Source organism: Anoplophora glabripennis, unplaced genomic scaffold (genome assembly GCF_000390285.2).
Source record: "Anoplophora glabripennis isolate ALB-LARVAE unplaced genomic scaffold, Agla_2.0 scaffold332, whole genome shotgun sequence".
NCBI classification, from domain to species: Eukaryota; Metazoa; Arthropoda; class Insecta; order Coleoptera; family Cerambycidae; genus Anoplophora; species Anoplophora glabripennis.
The window spans coordinates 13621-23485 of record NW_019416706.1 but is presented as its reverse complement, the minus strand read 5'-3'; positions in this window follow the sequence as shown (position 1 = coordinate 23485).

The window sequence follows — 9865 nt, the reverse complement described above, 5'->3', positions numbered from 1 at the left end:
AAAGAGAATAATAATAATAGTAGTAATAATAATAATAATAATAATAATGTCTTTATCAGCAGAATACATATTTATAACAAAGATTTAGGCAACCCGGTGTCTTCCACGTAACCACCAGAAAAATAAGTAATTGGAAATACATAGTATAACAAAAAAATAACTAAAAACTAACGCAACTAAATAAAAACTAATACAATATCAGCTAATACAACTACGTAGTTCTTTGTGATAAAATGAATTGTTTTAGACGTTTGCGAAAAGATGATACAGTGGGTGCATTTTTAATATTAATATCGATTCTATTATACAGTTTTGCGGCATTGTAGGAAAAAGATTTTGAATACTCGGCATAGCGGTGCCTCGGGACAGTATACAGATTCCGGAATCTTGTGGTGCGGTCATGAATAACATTACGTTTCACAAGCTTGCCATGTAAATATGCAGGAGATTTGTTTTCATTGACATTATAAATCAGGGAGGACAAACGTAGATCATACTGTTAGCTTAATTTGAGCCATTGAGACTCTTGATATCATGGTGTTACATGGTCGAATTTTTTCAAACCAAATGAATACCTTAAACAATTGTTTTGTACTTTCTGCAGAGAATATTTGTCAGATTGTAACAGGCAAGGCCAGTAGACGGAAACACAATAACTTAATGACGACATAACTAAGGTTTCACATAATTTTAATTTGCAAAGAGAGTCTTTATGCATATAAAGTAACCTCAATTTCCCGTAAGACTTTTTAACCAAATAGTTAACATGACTCTGAAACCTTAAGTTAACGTCTAGATATACGCCCAGGTTTTTACAATTATCTTGAGGTTTTATTATTTTACCATTTAAAAATATCTGAAAATCAGGGTGCACTCTAATTGATTGTCTCTGCTTACCAAATAAAAGTAACTGTGTCTTTGCTTCATTGAGAACGAGTTTATGAGCAATACAAAAGTTAGACATTGACTTTAAATCAGCATTAAATCTATCAACCGCATTATTAATTTCATTACTTGCAAATGAATGATAGATTTGCGTGTCATCCGCATATTGATGTATCTGACAACTCTCTAAATAGGTATCCAAATCCGCAGTATAAATAGAGAATAAAAGAGGACCTAAAATGATTCCCTGGGGAACTCATTTCCGAATAATTTTGAAATCAGAGTATTGACTAGAGCATACTACTTGTTGACGCCTGTCACATAAGTAATTTTTGAAAAATAAGGTTGGTACATTACCAGCGCCAAAGTATTTAAGTTTTTGGATAAGTAAATCATGGTCTAAGGTATCAAATGCTTTATTTAGGTCGAGCAGAATTAAACATGTATTTTAATTGTTATCATTCGATTTAAATATGTTGTCAGTAACATCTAAAAGAGCTGTTTCAGTGCTGTGATACTCCCGAAACCCATATTGATGGGAAGGTACCAGTTTATGCTCTGTAAGGAAATTATTGAATTGCTCAAATATATTTTTTTCTAAAACCTTCTAAAACAGAGTTGGTAGTATACTGATTGGTCAACTAAAAAAAATCTTATCTATGAAGTTAAATAGCTTTTTCATACCTAGATTTTTCGTATCAGAGAACGTTATCTGATCTTTGACAATTTTTTTAAGATTTTTTTAACTAGCTTAATACCTTTGAAATAAAGTAATTGGGTTGGGTTCAGTTAACTATTTTGTAAGAAAAAACTATTAAATTCCGCGCATAGGTGTCCACTTGTAATATATTCTCTAGTTAGTGATTTCTTATAGTAAAAAAACATTTAAAAGTTGACGTGTTATACGTCCTACATTTATACCTGCCATTTAAGGGTATACGAACATAGTGAAACATCGAGACTTCGGACTCAGACAGAGATACGAGCAACAGCTGCGGGATTTAAACACATGCTTTAACATCTACATGGCCACAGTAGCAACTCGATGTGCGGGCATAGCTGCCGCTGCTTTATCTAAGATTTAGATAAACTCCTAAAACCTCGATGATCCATTATGTCCGTGTCTACATTCACCTAACCCCTCTGTTACATTACCTATTACTATTCGAGATACAAAAAGAAATGTTTGATTTGTTAAAGTTAGTAATACTTTTCAGATGGTAACAGTTAAAACCAAAATATTTGACAGTATGTAACGCAGAGATCAGTGAACTAGTCTAGATTTGTTAATCACTCATTACTTTATACAGGGTGTTTTCTACAGACGTGCCAATATTTCTAAATTTCAAACAACATTTCATTTTCCAGACGGAACAATCTCTATTTGATGGCCTCGTGTTTCATCAATTTTAGTTAATTGAAATAATTATTCAATAATTAGGAAAAATGTAACAAATTGTGAAATATGGCTACGTTAAAAGTATACTTCTGTGAATGTAGTATCCCGAAATTACAATTAAGTTGGCTCAAATCATAAAAATATCTTTCTAAAGAATATAATATACAACTTCGGAATATTTGACTATTCGTAACTAATAAAAGCAGTAGAAAATTTAAATTCATGTATATCAGGACTATATATTTTAGTGATATGAAATAAATATACCCTTCTACAGTAAATAAACTGGTGTATTCTCTAAACTCTACCACTGAAAAGTAATAATACAAAGTAATAAGACAAAAGCGATCATTTATTAAGTTTAATTGAAACACCTTTAATAATGACGAAGTTCATATCCTACAGAAAACTCTAGTTTACACTATCAGTAACGGATCGGATTTTTAAAATCACGTTCATTGCTCAAGATCCAAAGTACTCTCCACGAGAAACAGAAGGCGCTATGCGGAAAAAAATATTTTAAACTATGTTTCCAAAATTTCCGCCAAAATTCTCAAAGCTCCCATCCGTCGACAGACACCAGAGCCGCAGCAAACGACACTATCAGAGATTGATAATGTCGGCATAACAGCTACCGACGACGTGCTGCAAAGTTGGAAAAATCATCCCAGTTTGGAATTTCGAAAAATAAAAACCTCTTCGAAAAATACGAAATTCGAACTGGGAAACCGCAATACCGTTCGATTAGAATCTAAAGATGGGCAAAATCCAGATAGGCCAATTTTCCAAACTTATGGCGGGCTTCGCTATAGGACCTTTGGGATCCACCAAGGAATGGGATCAAACGTCGACCCTTGTACCTTGTAGTTCAGTAATCAAAATCGGAACCTGATCGATACGTGTAATATGTCACTAAATTTAATGTAGCTTTATATAATGATCTTTACAAATCAAATATTATTTATTGGAAATACATATTTTATCAATAAATTACAAAATTTTACAATTCAAAAGACCATCCTCGAAATAAGGTCTAAGGAGCTGCCTAAACTATGGGTACTCATAGAAGGCCTATACAAGGTTAGAGAAGCCTTCCATATTTCTGATACTCACAGTTAAAACCAGTGCTAAGCAAGACAAAACCTGAAAAGATAGTGATATTAGACACCAGAGGAAGTGTCGCCAAAAAACGTCTACTGCAACTAGGCTCAGTTGAAAGTCTTCAAGAAACTGTGCCGTCTGGTGGATGTACCAAAGTGGACCAGGACAACAAAATAAATTAGATCGTTTCCCATATTTTCCAGAATATATCTCGCCACCGATGGAAGACAACTGACCAGCTCAATGTCCACACTTCCAAGAGTTCATTGAGATTAGCGTGATGAGGGAGTAGTCCGAAAATTCCGTTTGCCCCTTTGCCAGCGTGTAGGAGACGAGAATCCCAGCACCGAAGGCAATATATGGGGAAAATAAAAATGGTGAAAGACGATAGCATCTCGGATAATCTACTACCCGTACAATTTTAATCAGCGACTATAGAATTCGACAAATTTAACTAAATGTAAGATGCGTATTGGGATGTACATTGAACAACAACAGAATGCTTAAGAACCGTAACCTAAGGTGACTATTAAACAGGTTTATTTTCACTCTAGGAAGTTACCCTTGAAGTGCTGCCCATTATTGACCAAAAACAGCAAATTCTTATAGTTGGCAGCAAACTGACAAACCGGATATAGCACCTAAGGGTAATCATGCTTTATTAGACGACTAAGTAGCAGCAATTTTGAAGTAGCTGCGGCATTTTATAAAATGGATAAAAATGTAAAATTAAATTTTATTTGCATATACGGATGCCCCTGAACAAGTGTACAAACTTTAACAATAAAAAGACAGTCCTATCAATATGTACCCTTAAATACAAATTAATATAAGATGCGAAAAGTAAGTATGTCACATACTTACTGTATGTGACATTTTCTGTAGGGTGGTAAAGAAAAAAACCTGTTTGGAACTTTTTGATTTTTTTTTTTTTTTGAGTAAATTTATTCATCTTCTGTTAAGACTGTCGAATGGATTAAAATGAAGAGGTTCGCATAAAAAACTTACCAAAATTCCTCTCATGTTGGTGTTACGTGCGGAAGGAATACTGAGAATGATATTTTCTTCACGGGGTGTACGGTTTATATACCGAGGTACCGACGTGGAGGTCTGCTTAGATACACCCAACAAGTATGTTTAAAATTCCATACTTTAACTGGGACTCATAATGCAACATATTCAAATAGGGTGATTAACTGAATATTTTATAGTGTTAAAAAAATTTACGGTTCTGGAAAAGCACATATACATAATATAAGTATAGGGTGTTAATTAAATATGCGCACAACTTTAAGGTGCGATTTTAAATCAAAAAGATTATAAAAACGTGGGCACACAAGTTGATACTTTTCGATCGAAAAATCGTTTGATTCAAATTGATGAAACTTGGACTAATCATTTGACTAATTGAAGGTAAAAATCCACTCGTATAAATATGCGTGTACTAGAGTACACTATTTTCTAATAGTATTTTCTATTTTCCTTTAGTTTTATAATTTTCATTAACGTTACCAAATACCCCACAAAATGTAAAATAATTCTATCTAGAACGAGTCTTAAAAGAAATCAATGGCGTGAAATTTTGTTAGCGGTAAGATCCGGAAAAAATGTATTAATTTATTTTCTCTTCCTTTTCTAGAATAAGTTTTATTTAAAATCATTTATTTAAAAACAAAAATCTTTTGAACTTTTTTTGTAAAGCGAGTAGGTGGATCATTTTTCAGGTAAAGTGAGAAATAACTTTTTTTGGAAACACAGACTAGGTGCGTAGAGTAGGGTAGTTGGTGATATGTACAGTGCGGGTAGTTGGCGGAAATAAGACGTTGAAGAGAGAGCTGTCAGTGTTCTTTGAACATGACTGCAGATTTTCAGTCTGTAATCAAAAGTTGAGTTTCCTGTCGCTATTTGAGTGGTCTGACTGTATATTTTCAGTCAATAACTAAGAGTTGAGTTCCGTGCCGTTATTTTATTGGTCCTGAATTGGGGTGACTTGTAGAGATCCCTTTCTTTAAGTACTTGACAGTGCTGAACTGGAAAGACAGCGGTTTGTAGTGGCGTGTAAGTACATTTTTGGGTTACGAGGGACATTTAATTAGTTTATAATATAAATAAAGATTTTTATAATATAAATATAGATTTGTTCTGTTTCTTCGATGTAGTATTGTTTATTACCTTGTTGGACCCCACTTTCTTAGAAAACTATAAGAGACTCAAATTCTACAAAGTAGAAATTTAATTTTCAAATTCAATTTATTGGCGTCGAATTTCTGGGGCTTTTAGTGAAAGTATCTAAGTCATTCCTTCCGTATCAAACTTCTTCAATAATATTTTAGAATTTTTTTTAATAAATTTAAACTTTGCGAACTCATCTTTATACAGGGTGTAAAAAGTTTGACTGCCATTAGTTCAGCATGAGATAGAGTAATCATAAATGAACAAAAGAGTTGTATATTACAGGGGCGTAAGATTAACAGTTTTCAAAATAAAGCGAGTATTAATATTGGGGAGTTTCATCACAATATGACAACAGGGCTTAATCTAATATTACAGAGCTGATGCGCACCAGGTGTGCACGCGGTAGACTTGTCCTATGGAATAACAAAAATGTAAACAACTATTATCGTGAAACATTTAGTAAATTTCGAGACAATCGTTTTCCAGTTTTTAAATAAATAGAATAAAATGTATCTATTTTGTAGTACGAAGATAGAGTTGTGCTTAAATTTTAGCTCGAATTTTAGTAATTATGAATCTCTTAAAACAGGAACTTTTAATCAAATTATGAATTTGAAAAATATGTAATTAAAGTACCTACCCAAAGATTCACCTCGTCCAAACAATCATACGTATTAACCCTTTGATGCATGATTTTTTTATTTTTCATGAAAAATTAATTAATAATGAAAAATGGTATCTGATTAACAGAAAAATTAAAAAAAAATTTAGGTAACTGATTTTGTTAAAAATAGGCCGATTTTTGACTGTTGCATATATGCTACAACATGCAGTTAAAGGGTTCTAAACAAACACATTTGTTTTTAAGATTTATTTATGAAAGATGGCGAAACAGTTTTTATTTTTATTTAAACATAGTGATACATTGCACTTTTCACAAGAAATAAAGGAAAAACTATCACATTGTGGTAGTTTGCATCGCTGACGTTTATCATTCCATTGAGGTAAGTGTCCCATCCCATCAAGTTTTACTTCTTTTAAGGGAAGGCGAGCAGCTGATGCCTTTTTTTTCTTATTTTCTATAGATCTGTCAAGAGAAGTTGAAGGCCTCCCCCTCTTCACTCCTTCTTGTCCAACATGACACAAAGCCTCTGCAATATCTGACCGAAAGTCCGCCAGACACATAGTTTTTGCAAAAGGATCTTCTTCCTTTTTTGATTTACGGTAGAGGATCCAGGCATTTACTATGGTTATATCTACTAAATGGTAGAAAAGTCTACAGTACCATTTGCGGGTTTTCATGGTTATTTTATGCCGACCCAATATACTGTCGAGCAGATCCACCCCTCCCATATGTTTATTGTACTCTAAAATCAAATTAGGGCATGGGATTTGTATTTTCTTTTTTTGTTTTTTATCAAATCTCTTGACATCTTTCATGGGAAGAGAACCTGAAAATGTTGACACCAGCGTTACGGGTTTATTGTCAAGCCACATAACTGAAGTAACGGGCGCATCTTCATAAGTTGTTATAAATTCTTCAGAAGACCCTCTTTCTTGTTTTTTAAAGAAGGATTCTGCTGAAAATTTGTTATTGGGCAACCTGTTTCTACGGATGGGTCCTAATGAGAGAATTCCTTGTGCATAAAGGTGACTCAGTAAAGGAATGGAGGCATAGTAATTGTCGAAGTAAACTTTATAATTACAAAATCTTGGGACGGGGCGACACAAACGGGCTACCACATTAGCTGCTGCTCCTAAGTCAGGCTCACCTGGCAGACGATTTTTTGCAGAATTTTCTTGACCTGAGTATATTTCAAAATTATAGGCGTACCCAGATACCCCTGACAGTACAAATAATTTATATCCCCATTTGTGAGGTTTTAGGGGTAAATACTGTTTCATATAATGACGCGCCTTTGTCGCGCATATTTGTTCGTCAACAGAAAGTCTTTCTTCAAATGGTAGTTTTAGAAACCTTTCTTGAAGAGAATCGATCACAGGCCGTAATTTATGTAGACGATCATGATTTTCATTTTCTTTGGGAGTCATTTTACTGTTATCATTGAAATGTAAAACCTCGCGTATTTTTTCAAAACGATTTACGCTCATGGCAGCTATGATCTTCTCCCAGCCATAACGGTTTGACCAGTAATTTCTAATATTAGACATTTTGATTAGAGACATATAAATACAAATGCCAAGATATTTTTTTAAACAATTTTTTGTTATATTTGTTGGTTTAGAAACGTTTTTTTGTATGCTGTATAAATTTGACTCATCTGCAATTTTCTGGAATAGTTCTTCTGTAAAGAGATACCTAAAATAAACAAGAAACGTTACTGGGGAAGTCAAAGTGCATTAGAACAGAAATTACTTGAAATAACCATATGGAGTTGATATATTTTTTATGTCCTGAGGTAAGCTTTTGCCTCCTTTGAATAATGTAGTATCTAAATTTTGTTCGAAACTAGCCATTCTCCAATCCAAAGATTTTAACAACTGTTTGTCTACAACAACAGTTGTTGCTTGCTCTTGCAATAGTTCGTTTTCTGCAGTAACCAAATCAACTGCATCATTGGCTTCTTCATTACTATGTTTATCAGGAGTAATAAATTCTAATTCGTGTTCAAAAATAACAGGCATACTTTCTACATCAAATTCGACAGCATTTGGTTCTGAGAATTTTTTAGCGGCAACATCTACAACTTCGTCAATGTCCATTAACTTTTCCCCACTGCATGGGGTGTCCAAGTCGTCATCACTTTCATAAAAATTATCTGCCAACTGTTGGAGCTCTTGTTCAGTGAGATAAGTGCGGGTATATTTTTTTCTATCCATATTGATATAAATCCTAAAATCGAAATTTAATGCATATTGTAGCAGATATGATACGCTATTTTAAAATGTCGCTGAAATTATTTATTGTACAAAATACAATGAAATAACATGAAGAAACTATTAGTTACTTACCCAAAAATATTATCACCTTATAGTTTTTTAATCAAAATTTGTTTATTTTATAAAACAATGAACAATTTTGGCACCAGTACACAGCGCGGGAAACAAAACCATGAGACGCCAAATTGTATCGTGTGTTGAGGGCATCACTAGTGACCTCTATGTGCTGCATATCTAATGACGCATTGTTATCACAACCAACGTATTACAGAAACCTTACTAGCTACCTAAACAACTAAAATGATGGTAAAAATCTAAGAATATAATAACTGTAGCAGATCTGCTACACTATGCGCTAAAGGGTAAAAAATAATTTAGATACTTACCAAAAAGCAAAATTCAGTAATTTTTAAATACCCAAGTACAAAACAAACTACAACATATGATCCACTACCATTTTTTAATGCACGCACGACACCTTCAAATCCATTTTTCACGCACTCGCTGGAAAATACCTAATCCGGATTTTTCCTCATTTGATGGGCAGCGGTAGAAATTCGTTCTCGCAAGTCTTCGACTGTCGAATTCCAGATACCAACTGAATTGCGTATTGTTGGTTGTTGGACACCTTAGTACCTCGTGTTAACCGCCGCGCAGTTGTCACACTGTTCGATATGAATTTTATCGAATTTTAAATTTATTACAACGGTAATTATTTTTTAGATTTAAGCATAAAGAAGATTAAAAAAGTGATAAATATTGTATTTTATCTTTTATCTTTTATCCATATTCCTTAATTAATCGAACTTTTGTACATCAACTTGGAGATTTTGATATTTTTTTTTTCTCGGAAATGGCTGAGATTATTACCCATGTCATATATATTACAACACTAATTATTTTTTAGAATTAAATACAAAGAAGTTAAAAAAAGTGATAAACATTGTATTTTACGGTATTCTATAGTTGCAGTTATGTCAATATTCCTTAATTAATCGAACTTTTGTACATCAACTTGGAGATTTTGATAATTTTTTTCTCGGAAATGGTTGAGATTAGCACCCATATCGTCTGTTAAAATTAAGACAGTCAAACTTCTAACACCCTTTATAACCGTTTTAACTTAATACCACTGAAAGAATCACTTTTTAAAGATTGTTCATATTATATCGTCTTCACAGGGCCCCCGCAAGGCTGAGCGGTGCCCGCGTGCGGGACATTATTTTGGCGCCCTTTATTAATGTACGAAATTCAGTATATATATATTTTTTTATTTTATAATAAAACAGATTTTTTTTTATTTTATATTTTTATTGGAAATAATAATACCATTATAGTTAAAAGCTGTATTATTTGAAATAATGAAAATTAAAATATCCCAAAAGCCATTAAATCTTAAGAGAT